The following is a 17,774-nucleotide window of genomic DNA, read 5'->3' as shown; positions in this document are numbered from 1 at the left end:
TGACATTCCATGGTATGGAATACCCCTTTGGCTAGTTCGGGTCAGCTGCCCCGGCTCTGCTCCCTCCCAGCTTCTTCAACACCTGCTTGCTGGCAGAGCATGGGAAACTGAAAAGTCCTTGGCTGAAGATAAGCGCTCCTTAGCAACAACTAAAACATCAGAGTGTTATCAACATCATTCTCACACTAAATCCAAAACCCAGCACTGTACCAGCTACTAAAAAGAAAGTTAACTCTGTCCCAGCCGAAACCAGGACACCATCCATACGCTGATTCGTCGACTGGAGAGCCAAGGAGTGATCAGCAGGACTCGCTCACCCTTTAACAGCCCCATATGGCCAGTGCGAAAGTCTAATGGAGAGTGGAGACTAACAGTAGACTACTGTGGCCTGAATGACGTCATGCCGCTGCTGAGTGCTGCTGTGCCAGACATGCTAGAACTTCAATATGAACTGGAGTCAAAGGCAGCCAAGTGGTACGCCACAAGTGATATCGCTAATGCATTTTTCTCAATCCCTTTGGCAGCAGAGTGCCAAGTCAGTTTGCAGAGGTGAAAGCCATCCAGCTGGCTTTAGACATTGCTGAACGAGAAAAATGGCCAATACTTTATCTCTATACTGACTCATGGATGGTGGCAAATGCTCTGTGGGGGTGGTTGCAGCAGTGGAAGCGGAGTAATTGGCAACGTAGAGGTAAACCCATCTGGGCTGCCCCATTGTGGCAAGATATTGCTGCCTGGCTAGAGAACCTGGTTGTGAAAGTACGTCATGTAGATGCCCTCGTACTGAAGAGTCGGGCCACTGAGGAACATCAAAACAATCAACAGGTAGACAAGGCTGCTAGGATTGAAGTAGCTCAGGTGGATCTGGATCGGCAGCATAAGGGTGAGTTATTCATGGCTCGGTGGGCCCACGACACCTCAGGCCACCAGGGAAGAGATGCAACATATAGATGGGCTCGCGATCGAGGGGTGGACCTGACCATGGACACTATCGCACAGGTCATCCATGCATGTGAAACATGCGCTGCAATTAAGCAAGCCAAGCGGTTAAAGCCTCTTTGGTATGGAGGACGATGGCTGAAATACAAATATGGAGAGGCCTGGCAGATTGACTATATCACACTCCCACAAACCCACCAAGGCAAGCACCATGTGCTTCCAATGGTGGAAGCAAGCACCGGCTGGCTGGAAACATATCCTGTGCCCCATGTCACCGCCCGGAACACTATCCTGGGCCTTGAGAAGCAAGTCTTATGGCGACATGGAACCCCAGAAAGAATTGAGTCAGACAACGGGACTCATTTCCGGAACAACCTCATAGACACCTGGGCCAAAGAGCATGGCATTGAGTGGGTGTATCACATCCCCTATCATGCACCAGCCTCTGGGAAAATCGAGCGATACAATGGATTGTTAAAGACTACACTGAGAGCAATGGGTGGTGGGACCTTCAAACATTGGGATACACATCTAGCAAAGGCCACCTGGTTAGTCAACACTAGAGGATCTGTCAATCGGGCTGGCCCTGCCCAATCAGAACTTTTACGTACTGTAGAAGGGATAAAGTCCCTGTAGTGCACATAAAAAATATGCTAGGGAAAACAGTCTGGGTTACTCCTGATGTTACACGCTGATGTTTTAGTTGTTGCTAAGTAGCACTTATCTTCAGCGAAGGACTTTTCAGTTTCCCATGCTCTGCCAGCAAGCAGGTGTGCAAGTGTTGGAGATATGCGAGAAACAAAAACAAAGGATGCTAGTTAGTTAACGAGGCGTGACCTTGAGAAGAGAAACAAGATGACACCATAAGTCAGTGGGTAAAGACATACCAAGATAAGCACAGGGGCAATCAAAGAGCTACTTGAACTGCGAGTGAACTATCCTAATTAACATACTAGAAAACTCACCCTTGAGTAGGGAGAGCCCCCTACCAACAGAAGCCCCTTCCTCACAGAACATGCGCAGTAAAAAAGGAGGACACTGCGACTTTAAGTGGAGATGAGACTTGCGAGAACCAATAGGAATGAGAGTAACTAAGAAAAACTGTAAAAATACTGATAACTGTTGCTTGAAAGGTATAAAATGCTTTACCCTGTGTCAACCAGGTGTGCTAGCTTTGTGGAGTTACCACCTAGCACCCATCTCTGCGCAGACATGAAATAAACAAATATCTCGGCTCTGTGTGTTAATTGGCTTTTTTGCACACCGGGTGAAAGAATCCTGATTTTTGGGACAACATTTTGGCGACCCAGATGGGACGGCCATAAGGCCTTGCCCGGATCGTCTTGCCGTCCCCGACAGCGGACCGGACCGGACTGAGCTCCAGCGCGCACCGACCTATTGATCGGGGACTCCTCCGGATTCCCTCCGAAGCCGGGGCGACAAGCGACTCAAAGGTGCAACGCCAACCAGAGATATTTGTATCAGGGTGAAAGGGGAATGAATCCTTGGATTGGTGAGTATAAAATTTAATTACAAATTCAATGACTCCCATGGAAGGTTAAAGGGTAAAGTCGCACGTAGACGCTCGGCAAGGGGTGCCGTAATTGACCAGGGGGGTCAGAGCCGAGTGCGCATAAAGTCGCCGGTGGGGCGCATAAAGTCGCACGTAGACGCTTGGCAAAGGGTGCCGTAATTGACCAGGGGGGTCAGAGCCGAGTGCGCATCAAGTCGCCAGGGGGGCGCATAAAGTCGCACGTAGACGTTCGGCAAGGGTTGCCTTAATTGACCAGGGGGGTCAGAACTGAGTGCGCATACTGACCAAGGGGGGTCAGAGCGGTACTGACCAAGGGGGGTCAGAGAGGAAATTACTGACCAAAGCGGTCAGAGTGGTAATTACTGACCAAAGGGGTCAGAAGGGTAATTACCGACCAAGGGAGTCAAAGCCGGCAAATAGGTAAATTCGGTTAAAATGGGAGCAAGCCAATCCGTGATTCCTCCCTGTAGCCCTTTGGGGTGTATTTTGAAAAATTGGAATAAGTTTGGGGGAAATCTAATGACTAAAGATAAAATGAAAAGATATTGTAATCAATGATGGCCAAATTATAAATTGGGTTATGATGAAGTCTGGCCAGAAAATGGATCGGTAAACTATAATGCTATATTACAATTGATGTCGTTTTGCCGTTGGATGGGGAAATGCGACGACATACCTTATGTTGATGCCTTTATGACTTTGTATAGAAAATCTGATATGCGGGAAAAATGTAAGCTAAAGACTGACCTAGTGATGTATACAGCTTCTGAGAAAAAGGAGAGCGGTTGTTGCATAGGCTGTGATGATAGAAAGACTGCAGGGGGAGAAGAGCAGAAAGATGTGCAACTGTTAGTCCCGACAGCCCCACCACTATACAAAAGCAGTGCTGGACAATTGCCAATTGATCCTAATTTACAATCGGGCAATGATAACTTTAGCCCCATTTCCAGCCGGACTAGGGGGCACGCTGAACCAGTTGTACAGGCTCCCCTGAGACAAGCAGTGGGACCGGAAAGACTGCTGGTTTTTATACATGTTCCGTTCACTACCTCTGAGCTGTTAAATTGGAAACAATCTGTTGGATCCTATAAGGGAAACCCTGACGGAGTACATCAACTATTAGAAACTATAATGTTAACACATAATCCCAACTGGGGAGATATACAGGCTTTGCTAAATACGTGCTTTACAGCAGAGGAAAAGAGAATGGTGATTGAAAGGGCCAGGGAAGAAGGGGGAAGGAGAAACAGGCAAGAAGATTCTGAGGAGTTTCTGCCTACTAAGAGGGACCCAGAATGGGATCCTAACAGGGGGGGAATGAGGGCTCAACTGAAGCAGTATCAGCAGCTGATACTATATGGGGTTCAGCATGGAGTGCCTAAATCGAAGAATGTGTCTAAGCTTTATGAGGTAAGGCAGGGTCCGGAGGAAAATCCATCTGCCTTTTACGAAAGGCTATGTGAGGTAGCTAGAAAATGGACAGACTTGAATCCAGATGATGAGGCAAATCAGAGGATGTTCAATATATGTTGTTTATTGGGTAGTCGACTCAGGATATAAGGAGAAAGTTGCAGAAAGTTGATGGAGCTGGGGGAATGTCAATCTCACAATTGATAGAGTATAAGGTTTATGACAATGGAGATGAGAGGGAAAGAAAAGAAAAACAGAACAAAATAAAGTTGCACGCATCTTTGCTGGCAGCGGCAATAAATGGAAATGATGTTGAAGGGAAGGGTAGAGGAAAAAGTAAAGGAAGAGGAGGATGCGGTGGAATAATGCAGGGAAGAGGTCCGCAAAACTGAACCCCTTTAGGGCTAAATCAGTGTGCGGTCTGTGAACAGGAGGGACACCGGAAGAATGAATGCCTGAAACGAGAGGGGCCAAAGGAACGGGATCATGCAGAAAATGCTAATCTTGTTAGAAGATTCAGACAATGAATGAAGGGGACCGGGGGAGAACATTAAAATCTTCCCAGCTGATCCCTGGTTCCAGTTAAGCTGGGGAACGAGACCATAGATTTTTTTAATTGACAGTGGGGCTACTCATTCAGTAGTCACCACTTGTAAAGGACCTCTAAGTAAAGTAACTATACCTATTGTTGGGGCAAAGGGAAAAAGAATGTTAAGGCCATTTTTACAACCAATGGAATGCACAACTGGGGGAGCTAAATTAATTCATGAGTTTCTATACATGCCAGAATGCCCCCTACCTTTATTGGGGCGAGATTTATTATGCAAACTAAATGCACAAGTAACCTTTTCTAAGAATGCTGTATAGCTCCATATCCCACCTGAAACCGCCTGGAGAGCTCAGATCTGCTTGCTGACAGATGAAACATTGGAAGAAATTGAAGAGAATATTCCAGATGCTGTATTAAATGCAGTAATTCCCCTGGTATGGGCTTCAAAAAAAAAAAAAAAAAACCCAGGTAAAGCAAAAAATGTGAGTCCGATTAAAGTAGAACTAAAAGAGGGGGCAAAACCAGTAACGGTGCATCAATATCCTATTAGGCTGGAAGCTCGCAAGGGCCTCGAAGCCCTGATAAATACCTTTATTCAATATGGACTGCTCAGAGGATGTCAATCTGAATACAATACACCGATTTTACCGGTGAGAAAGCCTCACTCCCAGGATTACCAATTAGTGCAGGACTTGAGGGCTATAAGTTGGATAACCAAAGACATACATCCTACAGTGTCTAACCCTTATACTTTGCTAGCATCTGTACCCGAAAACAATGCCTATTTTACAGTGTTGGACCTAAAAGATGCCGCCTTCTGCATTCCAGTGGATGAACAGAGTCAAACACTCTTCGCTTTTGAATGGGAGAATCCAACTACTGGAAGGAAAGGACAACTGTGTTGGACCGTTCTTCCCAGGGATTTAAAAATAGTCCCACTTTGTTTGGTGAAGTACTGGCTAAAGAATTAGAACAATGGCGAACTAATAATGATAATGTTACTCTCTTACAGTATGTGGACGATATCTTAATTGGAGCAGATACAGAACAGACTTGTACAGAAGCCACAGTAAGCCTGCTAAACTTTCTGGGAATAGCCAGATTCTGCTGGATATGGATCCCCAATTTCGGACTTACAACCAAGCCCTTATACGCAGACACAAAGGGCCTTGTGGGGAGTTGTTAGAAGGGACTCCAGAGTGTCGGAGTAGTTTTGATGAAATTAAAAAAAAACGATGGAAGCTCTCCTCAAGAAACTACATGAAGAAACTCACATGGGAGCCAATGCTATGATAAGCAGTGTTAAGAGATACGCTGTAGGGACAAAAATGCAGACAAATGCAGATATAATAGCAAAGAGATGAAACTTGTGTAAATGATCCCAAAATACAAAGAAAGCCGCCAGCAGGTGACGTAAAAAGAGGAATAACCCCTAGGGAATACTGGCAAATAGATTTCTCTGAATTACCAAAATGTGGACAACATAAGTATCTACTTGTTCTAGTGGATACGTTTTCCGGATGGCCTGAGACTTTCCCTTGTCGCAACAATGGGGCTAGGGAAGTAATTAGGATATTACTAAAGGAAATAACCCCCCAGATAGCTAGAGTTGGACCATATGTCGTTAAAAGGGTTGGACAACAACGACTTTTGTTTAATCCATCATGGTCCCTCAAACGGGTAGAACTATCAATGCAGATTAATATCTCTGCAGTTAAACCAGCCTGTTCACCATTCGTAAGTGCGTCCTATACAGGATGGTTAGCGTGGTTACATGGGCGGTCTCTTACCCTTCCAAATCGAGTAAAAAGAAATGTAACTGATATCCTAGGGACAGGATTGGGAGTCTTAAACAGCATAGATATGAAATACTTGCAAACAAACTCAGTACAGCCACACATGATCTAAAAAAACTAGAACATCCATTGCAATCCTCCCTGTCAGCTTTAGGAACTCATCAATGGCTGTTGTCTGATATATTGCCTCAATGGGAAAGGGTTAATGAAAAGGACCACCAATTAATCATAGATGTACTTGGTATAGCCCAAAACAATATTTCTCTAGCTCTTAGTTGCATCCAAGCTCAACTGTGGGTGCAATATACAATAGCAGCAATTGTAAGAGAAGGTGAAGACGGCACCTTACCTACTGAAATTCGGAAAATAATCTGGGAAAAGGCAACTGCATTTGAAAGAGAATTCCAGTCATGGTGGTATCTGGGCAATTTCACTCACAATCCTATCGATAACAAAGCCACGGCCTTTGTTGTAACCATACAGAATGCATCGGTAAAAACCATCTACCCGATCGTTGCGTTAGGCTTAAATCACAATGGGACTGTACTCTATCCACTAGAGCATAGAGTATGGGCACAACGAGACAATAACAAATGGCAGACTGTTGAAGTTGATGCATGTATGGTACAGGAACAACAGGGATTTATTTGCGAAAGTAATACCATCAAAGCTCAAGACAGTTGTCTTGACACTGAGCAAAATGTTTGTCACTTCGAGATACATCCAAAAGAAATCCCTGGAACTGTACTCATATACATTGGGAAAGGATGTGTGTGTTTAAGAACTCTGTGTAATTTTATAGTTGTAGATAATATTACTGTCGGGATAAATAATCACTCAAATACTTGCATTTGTAACTTTACTAACATTATAGGATGTGATTTCAACTATTCAGCTCCGGTTACGACTTATCAGCTAATACAATCCAATTATACTTTAGTTAAGGATCTATTGCTTACTCCCATTGGGATGGATCTCACACTGGTGAAAAAATTTTTACAACATAATGATCTACGCCAGTTGCTGGAACGTGCCCGAGAAGAGGGACAAAGGACTTTAATCACCATTCACCATGACACGGAAGAGATACATCGTGTTTTGGACCGGGTGAAGAAAGATGGAGAACATAGGTGGTGGGAAGCCTTCCTTGGATGGTCACCCAAGACAACAGGCATTCTTAATCTCATGCTACACCCTGTTGTGATCTTGTTATTGCTAACATGTTTATGTTTACTGCTTATAATCATACTGTATTTTAAGGTTTGGCACATGATGAAGCAAATTGCTCTAATGCAATCACCCAGGGTATGCACGCTCATGACAGAGGGAGATAAATCCCTCAAACTTGAAAACTTCCCTATAAAGGACAGGAAAAAATTCCAGCAAGACATATGTCAATGGGAAGGAACCTATGAGCAGTTTTGGAAAATTTTGAAATCTCCCAAAGACTGAAGTTTTAGAATGAAAATATCTAAGTGAGACTTATTTTAAATAAGAACTATTTATCTAAGTCTCAAAGGGGGGAATTGTTGGAGATATGCGAGAAACAAAAACAAAGGATGCTAGTTAGTTAACGAGGCGTGACCTTGAGAAGAGAAACAAGATGACACCATAAGTCAGTGGGTAAAGACATACCAAGATAAGCACAGGGGCAATCAAAGAGCTACTTGAACTGCGAGTGAACTATCCTAATTAACATACTAGAAAACTCACCCTTGAGTAGGGAGAGCCCCCTACCAACAGAAGCCCCTTCCTCACAGAACATGCGCAGTAAAAAAGGAGGACACTGCGACTTTAAGTGGAGATGAGACTTGCGAGAACCAATAGGAATGAGAGTAACTAAGAAAAACTGTAAAAATACTGATAACTGTTGCTTGAAAGGTATAAAATGCTTTACCCTGTGTCAACCAGGTGTGCTAGCTTTGTGGAGTTACCACCTAGCACCCATCTCTGCGCAGACATGAAATAAACAAATATCTCGGCTCTGTGTGTTAATCGGCTTTTTTGCACACCGGGTGAAAGAATCCTGATTTTTGGGACAACACAAGAAGCTGGGAGGGAGCATAGCCGGGGCAGCTGACCCGAACTAGCCAAAGGGGTATTCCATACCATGGAACGTCATGCCCAGTATATAAACGGGGGGGGTTGGCAGGGAGGCGCGGATCGTGGCTTGGGAACTAACTGGGCATTGGTCAGCGGGTGGTGAGCAATTGCATTGTGGATGTTACGACCCAGACCGGACAGACCAGAGGGTCGTAGAGGTTCTGGGATCCCCCCGGGCTAAATTAAGGTGAAACGACACCAAACGATCGCTTTGAATGCTTTATTTGAACAATCGAAACTGTGGAAGGCATAACGGTGGGCAGCGTGGGTTGCAGCAAAACGTTCACAAGAAGAGAGAAAAGAGAGGAAAAAAAAAGAAAGAGGGGGAAAAGAAAAGAGAGAGTCACCGCCCTTGGATCCCGCGGTGTCGGCGACGAGCGCGGTAATCCTCTGGTGATGGGCGCGCGCAATGTGGCTCTTTGCAGTTGTGTCTTTTATAGTCTAAATCTCTGTCCACAGTCACGCCTCTTGAAGACTTATATGGGTTCATTCCAGACAGTTCTCAACATATATGGTAGTGTTCCAGAGGGTTCTTTATCTACTGAGCATGTGCGGCTTATTGGGGTGGTGGTCTTAGGGACTTTCCAAGGAGCTACAAGCCCCCTCCTCCAATAAGCTTTGTGTGGCCTCTGGCCACATGTGGTGGGTTACCAGGCTGGGTCTGCCAGAACACAGGGCTGCACACCCTCCGGCACACCCCCTGTGTCCATGCCAGCCAACTTCTTGCTAATGGCCCTCCCTCTTTGTTATGCAGACCGCACCTTGGTTGCTACAATGTTTGAGACATTGACAGACGTTAACTCTTTCAGTCCCTCACAGTGCATCACTGGGTTTTTTTCTTCCCCCCCCTTCCTTTTTTTGTTATATTCCTTTTCATTACTATTATTATTATATTTCATTATCACTATTGTTAGTATTATATTTTACTTTAGTTATTAAACTGTTCTTATCTCAACCCACGAGTTTTACTTTTTTTTTCCTTTGCTTTCCTCCTCCTCACCCCACTGGGAGGGGGGAGGGGGAAGCGGCTGCATGGTGCTTAGTTGCTGAGTGGGGTTAAACCACGACACTAAGTTAAGGACTTTTCAGTTTCCCATGCTCTGCCAGCAAGCAGGTGTGCAAGAAGCTGGGAGGGAGCAGAGCCAGGACAGCTGACCCGAACTAGCCAAAGGTATATTCCATACCATGGAACGCCATGCCTAGTATATAAACGGGGGGGAGTTGGCCGGGAGGGGCGGATTGCAGCTCTGGCATTGGTCAGTGGGTGGTGAGCAATTGCATTGTGCATCACTGGTTTTTTTCCCTTGAGTTTTATTTCTTTTTTTTTTTCCTTTTTTTTTGATCATATTTCTTTTCTGCGTGGTGCTTAGTTGCTAGCTGGGGTTAAACCACGACAGGTAGGAAGTGTGGACAGTTTTTAAAAGAATATATTTTTATATAAATGAACTCTTTTCATACAAGATTAGCAAATCCAAGATATATCAGGCATGTGACAGTGATGTGTGCATGAATACCCATGGAATACTCAAAGGAAACATATGTCAATACTAAAATAACTGCTGAATCTTGAGCTAGTCTTCATTAATATAACCCAGTGTGTTGGATTTGTGTAGCAAGGGAGGGGCTACAGGGGTGGCTCCTGTGAGAAGGTGCTAGAAGCTTCCCTGGCTTCAAATCGGACCTGCCGCTGGCCAAGGCCGAGCCAATCAGCAATGGTGGTTGCGCCTGTGTGATAGCATATTTAAGAAAGGGGAAAAAAAGATTCCTTTGGTCGAGAGTGTAAGATGGAGGAAGATAATGACAGCTACCTCCAGTGAGGAGTGGGATGTGAGAGAAACAACCATGCACACACCGAGGTCAGTGAAGATGGAGAGGGAGGAGGTGTGCTGGAGCAGAGATTCCCCTGGAGGTCCCCACGTTGGAGCAGGTGGCTGGGTCTGGAAAAGGCTGTGACTGTGGGAGAGCCCACGCTGGAGCAGTTTGTGGAGGACTGCAGTGTGTGGAAAGGACTTGAGTTAGAGAAACTCATGGGGGACTGACCCCCGTGAGAGGGACCCCACGCTGGAGCAGGGGAAGAGTGTGAGGAGTCGTCTTCCTGTGGAAGGAGCAGCAGAGACAACGTGGGAGGAACTGACTGCAAGCCCCATTCCCGCCCCCCTGCGCCGCTCGGGGGGAGGAGGTAGAGGTATCGGGAGCAAAGCTGAGCCCGGGAAGTAAGGAGGGGCGGGGGGAAGGTGTGTTTCTAAGATATGGTTCTATTTCTCATCATTCTACTCTGATTTGGTTGTTAATAAATTAAATTGGTTTATTTTTCCCCCAAATCGAGTCTGTTTTGCCTGTGACCATAATTGGTGAGTGATCCCTCCCTGCCCTTGTCTCGGCTCAGTAGCCCTTTTGTTGTATTTTCTCCTCCCCATCCCGCCGGGGGGGGAGGAGTGAGCGAGCGGCTGCGTGGTGCTTAGTTGCCGGCTGGGGTTAAACCATGACACCCACTGATTGTACAATTTAGCTTAGACTGAAGACTTCTGCCAAGTTTTTCTGTTCACTTATTAGAGGAAAAAACAAAACCCTATAATTCAGTGGAGTAAGCTATTCTATTTCTATAGAAATGATATTTTCTGTAAACTGAATTTTATGCACTGACTGCTCAGCTGAGAAAATGGGTTTCCTGTGATGTTTGAAATTATATTCCAGATGTGTATTCCAGTGCATCGTCAGTGTAAAAACAATTATTAAGCAGATCCCAACAGATGTTTGCTAAAAATCTTATAGACAAGGCTATAATCAGGACTGTGATCAGGCATGCTGTGTTGTTTTGGGTTACTCTGTCTAGCATCCTGTGCTGTCTCTCTCATGAGAGTGCTCAGAGTCATAATAGTCATTTTTACTTCCCCCTTCCACATATGTGGATAGCTATATGCGCCCAAAATGAATCCTAATGTTTTACAGTTTCCATCATTACAGAGCTGCTTGTGCTATCCTCCCATATGTATACTCACACAAACATGTCATTTGCCCCTCTCTGTATTTTATCAAATAAAATCGTTATTTTATTTATAGTAATTTTATGCTTACATAAACTTCTCTCAGTTGCTAATGATAGTTCTTGTGTTGGAGATATGCGAGAAACAAAAACAAAGGATGCTATTTAGTTAACGAGGCAGGACCTTGAGAAGAGAAACAAGATGACACCATAAGTCAGTGGGTAAAGACATACCAAGATAAGCACAGGGGCAATCAAAGAGCTACTTGAACTGTGAGTGAACTATCCTAACTAACATACTAGAAAACCCACCCTTGAGTAGGGAGAGCCCCCTACCAACAGAAGCCCCTTCCTCACAGAATATGCGCAGTAAAAAAGGAGGACGCTGCGACTTTAAGTGGAGATGAGGCTTGCGAGAACCAATAGGAACGAGAGTAACTAAGCAAAACTGTAAAAATACTGATAACTGTTGCTTGAAAGGTATAAAATGCTTTACCGTGTGTTAACCAGGCGTGCTAGCTTTGTGGAGTTACCACCTAGCACCCATCTCTGCGCAGACATGAAATAAACAAATATCTCGGCTCTGTGTGTTAATCGGCTTTTTTGCACACCGGGTGAAAGAATCCTGATTTTTGGGACAACATTTTGGCCACCCAGATGGGACAGCCATAAGGCCTTGCCCAGATCGTCTTGCCGTCCCCGACAGCGGACCGGACCGGACTGAGCTCCAGCGCGCACCGACCTATTGATCGGGGACTCCTCCGGATTCCCTCCGAAGCCGGGGCGACAAGCGACTCAAAGGTGCAACGCCAACCAGAGATATTTGTATCAGGGTGAAAGGGGAATGAATCCTTGCATTGGTGAGTATAAAATTTAATTACAAATTCAATGACTCCCATGGAAGGTTAAAGGGTAAAGTCGCACATAGACGCTCGGCAACGGGTGCCGTAATTGACCAGGGGGGTCAGAGCCGAGTGCGCATACTGACCAAGGGGGGTCAGAGCGGTACTGACCAAGGGGGGTCGGAGAGGAAATTACTGACCAAAGCGGTCAGAGTGGTAATTACCGACCAAGGGAGTCAAAGCCGGCAAATAGGTAAATTCGGCTAAAATGGGAGCAAGCCAATCCGTGATTCCTCCCTGTAGCCCTTTGGGGTGTATTTTGAAAAATTGGAATAAGTTTGGGGGAAATCTAATGACTAAAGATAAAATGAAAAGATATTGTAATCAATGGTGGCCAAATTATAAATTGGGTTATGATGAAGTCTGGCCAGAAAATGGATCGGTAAACTATAATACTATATGACAATTGATGTCGTTTTGCCGTTGGATGGGGAAATGCGACGACGTACCTTATGTTGATGCCTTTATGACTTTGTATAGAAAATCTGATATGCGGGAAAAATGTAAGCTAAAGACTGACCTAGTGATGTATACAGCTTCTGAGAAAAAGGAGAGTGCTTGTTGCATAGGCTGTGATGATAGAAAGACTGCAGGGGGAGAAGAGCAGAAAGATGTGCAACTGTTAGTCCCGACAGCCCCACCTCTATACAAAAGCAGTGCTGGACAATTGCCAATCGATCCTAATTTACAATCGGGCAATGATAACTTTAGCCCCATTTCCAGCCGGACTAGAGGGCACGCTGAACCAGTTGTACAGGCTCCCCTGAGACAGGTGGTGGGACCGGAAAGACTGCTGGTTTTTATACATGTTCCGTTCACTACCTCTGAGCTGTTAAATTGGAAACAATCTGTTGGATCCTATAAGGGAAACCCTGACGGAGTACATCAACTATTAGAAACTATAATGTTAACACATAATCCCAACTGGGGAGATATACAGGCTTTGCTAAATACGTGCTTTACAGCAGAGGAAAAGAGAATGGTGATTGAAAGGGCCAGGGAAGAAGGGGGAAGGAGAAACAGGCAAGAAGATTCTGAGGAGTTTCTGCCTACTAAAAGGGACCCAGAATGGGATCCTAACGGGGGGGGGGAACGAGGGCTCAACTGAAGCAGTATCAGCAGGTGATACTATATGGGGTTCAGCATGGAGTGCCTAAATCGAAGAATGTGTCTAAGCTTTATGAGGTAAGGCAGGGTCTGGAGGAAAATCCATCTGCCTTTTACGAAAGGCTATGTGAGGTAGCTACAAAATGGATGGACTTGAATCCGGATGATGAGGCAAATCAGAGGATGTTCAATATATGTTGTTTATTGGGTAGTCGACTCAGGATATAAGGAGAAAGTTGCAGAAAGTTGATGGAGCTGGGGGAATGTCGATCTCACAATTGATAGAGTATAAGGTTTATGACAATCGAGATGAGAGGGAAAGAAAAGAAAAACAGAACAAAATAAAGTTGCACGCATCTTTGCTGGCAGCGGCAATAAATGGAAATGATGTTGAAGGGAAGGGTAGAGGAAAAAGTAAAGGAAGAGGAGGATGTGGTGGAATAATGCAGGGAAGAGGTCCGCAAAACTGAACCCCTTTAGGGCTAAATCAGTGTGCGGTCTGTGAACAGGAGGGACACCGGAAGAATGAATGTCTGAAACGAGAGGGGCCAAAGGAACGGGATCATGCAGAAAATGCTAATCTTGTTATAAGATTCAGACAATGAATGAAGGGGACCGGGGGAGAACATTAAAATCTCCCCAGCTGATCCCCTGGTTCCAGTTAAGCTGGGGAACGAGACCATAGATTTTTTAATTGACAGTGGGGCTACTCATTCAGTAGTCACCACTTGTAAAGGACCTCTAAGTAAAGTAACTATACCTATTGTTGGGGCAACGGGAAAAAGAACAGTAAGGCCATTTTTACAACCAATGGAATGCACAACTGGGGGAGCTAAATTAATTCATGAGTTTCTATACATGCCAGAATGCCCCCTACCTTTATTGGGGCGAGATTTATTATGCAAACTAAATGCACAAGTAACCTTTTCTAAGAATGCTGTACAGCTCCATATCCCACCTGAAACCGCCTGGAGAGCTCAGATCTGCTTGCTGACAGATGAAACACCGGAAGAAATTGAAGAGAATATTCCAGATGCTGTATTAAATGTGGTAATTCCCCTGGTATGGGCTTCAAAAAAAAAACCCAGGTAAAGCAAAAAACATGAGTCCGATTAAAGTAGAACTAAAAGAGGGGGCAAAACCAGTAAGGGTGCATCAATATCCTATTAGGCTGGAAGCTCGCAAGGGCCTCGAAGCCCTGATAAATACCTTTATTCAATATGGACTGCTCAGAGAATGTCAATCTGAATACAATACACCGGTTTTACCGGTGAGAAAGCCTCACTCCCAGGATTACCAATTAGTGCAGGACTTGAGGGCTATAAGTTGGATAACCAAAGACATACATCCTACAGTGTCCAACCCTTATACTTTGTTAGCGTCTGTACCCAAAAACAATGCCTATTTTACAGTGTTGGACCTAAAAGATGTCGCCTTCTGTATTCCAGTGGATGAACAGAGTCAAACACTCTTCGCTTTTTGAATGGGAGAATCCGACTACTGGAAGGAAAGGACGACTGTGTTGGACCGTTCTTCCCCAGGGATTTAAAAATAGTCCCACTTTGTTCGGTGAAGTACTGGCCAAAGAATTAGAACAATGGCGAACTAATAATGATAATGTTACTCTCTTACAGTATGTGGACGATATCTTAATTGGAGCAGATACAGAACAGACTTGTACGGAAGCCACAGTAAGCCTGCTAAACTTTCTGGGAATAGCCGGATTCTGCTGGATATGGATCCCCAATTTCGGACTTACAACCAAGCCCTTATACGCAGCCACAAAGGGCCTTGTGGGGAGTTGTTAGAAGGGACTCCAGAGTGTCGGAGTAGTTTTGATGAAATTAAAAGAAAACGATGGAAGCTCTCCTCAAGAAGCTACATGAAGAAACTCACATGGGAGCCAATGCTATGATAAGCAGTGTTAAGAGATACGCTGTAGGGCCAAAAATGCAGACAAATGCAGATATAATAGCAAAGAGATGAAACTTGTGTAAATGATCCCAAAATACAAAGAAAGCCGCCAGCAGGTGACGTAAAAAGAGGAATAACCCCTAGGGAATACTGGCAAATAGATTTCTCTGAATTACCAAAATGTGGACAACGTAAGTATCTACTTGTTCTAGTGGATACGTTTTCCGGATGGCCTGAGACTTTCCCTTGTCGCAACAATGGGGCTAGGGAAGTAATTAGGATATTACTAAAGGAAATAACCCCCCAGATAGCTAGAGTTGGACCATATGTCGTTAAAAGGGTTGGACAACAACGACTTTTGTTTAATCCATCATGGTCCCTCAAACGGGTAGAACTATCAATGCAGATTAATATCTCTGCAGTTAAACCAGCCTGTTCACCATTCGTAAGTGCGTCCTATACAGGATGGTTAGCATGGTTACATGGGCAGTCTCTTACCCTTCCAAATCGAGTAAAAAGAAATGTAACTGATATCCTAGGGACAGGATTGGGAGTCTTAAACAGCATAGATATGAAATACTTGCAAACAAACTCAGTACAGCCACACATGATCTAAAAAAACTAGAACATCCATTGCAATCCTCCCTGTCAGCTTTAGGAACTCATCAATGGCTGTTGTCTGATATATTGCCTCAGTGGGAAAGGGTTAATGAAAAGGACCACCAATTAATCATAGATGTACTTGGTATAGCCCAAAACAATATTTCGCTAGCTCTTAGTTGCATCCAAGCTCAACTGTGGGTGCAATATACAATAGCAGCAATTGTAAGAGAAGGTGAAGACGGCACCTTACCTACTGAAATTCGGAAAATAATCTGGGAAAAGGCAACTGCATTTGAAAGAGAATTCCAGTCATGGTGGTATCTGGGCAATTTCACTCACAATCCTATCGATAACAAAGCCACGGCCTTTGTTGTAACCATACAGAATGCATCAGTAAAAACCATCTACCCGATCATTGCGTTAGGCTTAAATCACAATGGGACTGTACTCTATCCATTAGAGCATAGAGTATGGGCCCAACGAGACAATAACAGATGGCAGACTGTTGAAGTTGATGCATGTGTGGTACAGGAACAACAGGGATTTATTTGCGAAAGTAATACCATCAAAGCTCAAGACATTTGTCTTGACACTGAGCAAAATGTTTGTCACTTCGAGATACATCCAAAAGAAATCCCTGGAACTGTACTCATATACATTGGGAAAGGATGTGTGTGTATAAGAACTCTATGTAATTTTATAGTTGTAGATAATATTACTGTCGGGATAAAAAATCACTCAAATACTTGCATTTGTAACTTTACTAACATTATAGGATGTGATTTCAACTATTCAGCTCCAGTTACGACTTATCAGCTAATACAATCCAATTATACTTTAGTTAAGGATCTATTGCTTACTCCCATTGGGATGGATCTCACACTGGTGAAAAAAAATTTTTACAACATAATGATCTACGCCAGTTGCTGGAACGTGCCCGAGAAGAGGGACAAAAGACTTTCATCACCGTTCACCATGACACAGAAGAGAGACATCGTGTTTTGGACCGGGTGAAGAAAGATGGAGAACATAGGTGGTGGGAAGCCTTCCTTGGATGGTCACCCAAGACAACAGGCATTCTTAATCTCATGCTACACCCTGTTGTGATCTTGTTATCGCTAACATGTTTATGTTTACTGCTTATAATCATACTGTATTTTAAGGTTTGGCACATGATGAAGAAATTGCTCTAATGCAATCACCCAGGGTATGCACGCTCATGACAGAGGGAGATAAATCCCTCAAACTTGAAAACTTCCCTATAAAGGACAGGAAAAAATTCCAGCAAGACATATGTCAATGGGAAGGAACCTATGAGCAGTTTTGGAACATTTTGAAATCTCCCAGAGACTGAAGTTTTAGAATGAAAATATCTAAGTGAGACTTATTTTAAATAAGAACTATTTATCTAAGTCTCAAAGGGGGGAATTGTTGGAGATATGCGAGAAACAAAAAGAAAGGATGCTATTTAGTTAACGAGGCATGACCTTGAGAAGAGAAACAAGATGACACCATAAGTCAGTGGGTAAAGACATACCAAGATAAGCACAGGGGCAATCAAAGAGCTACTTGAACTGTGAGTGAACTATCCTAATTAACATACTAGAAAACCCACCCTTGAGTAGGGAGAGCCCCCTACCAACAGAAGCCCCTTCCTCACAGAATATGCGCAGTAAAAAAGCAGGACGCTGCAACTTTAAGTGGAGATGAGACTTGCGAGAGCCAATAGGAACGAGGGTAACTCAGCGAAACTGTAAAAATACTGATAACTGTTGCTCGAAAGGTATAAAATGCTTTACCGTGTGTTAACCAGGCGTGCTAGCTTTGTGGAGTTACCACCTAGCACCCATCTCTGCGCAGACATGAAATAAACAAATATCTCGGCTCTGTGTGTTAATCGGCTTTTTTGCACACTGGGTGAAAGAATCCTGAT

At 44.3% G+C, this 17,774-nt stretch overlaps 1 protein-coding gene across 1 annotated transcript in view; it reads left to right on the top strand.

Moving 5' to 3' along the window:
• Positions 1 to 17,774, top strand: part of LOC127029109 (proprotein convertase subtilisin/kexin type 5-like) — a 236,027-nt gene that overhangs the window by 58,430 nt on the left and 159,823 nt on the right. The window lies entirely within an intron of this gene.

Source organism: Gymnogyps californianus, unplaced genomic scaffold (genome assembly GCF_018139145.2).
Source record: "Gymnogyps californianus isolate 813 unplaced genomic scaffold, ASM1813914v2 HiC_scaffold_74, whole genome shotgun sequence".
In the NCBI taxonomy this organism is placed as follows: domain Eukaryota; kingdom Metazoa; phylum Chordata; class Aves; order Accipitriformes; family Cathartidae; genus Gymnogyps; species Gymnogyps californianus.
The sequence above is the reverse complement of the archived record's forward strand: the minus strand, read 5'-3'. Positions and strand labels throughout refer to the sequence as shown.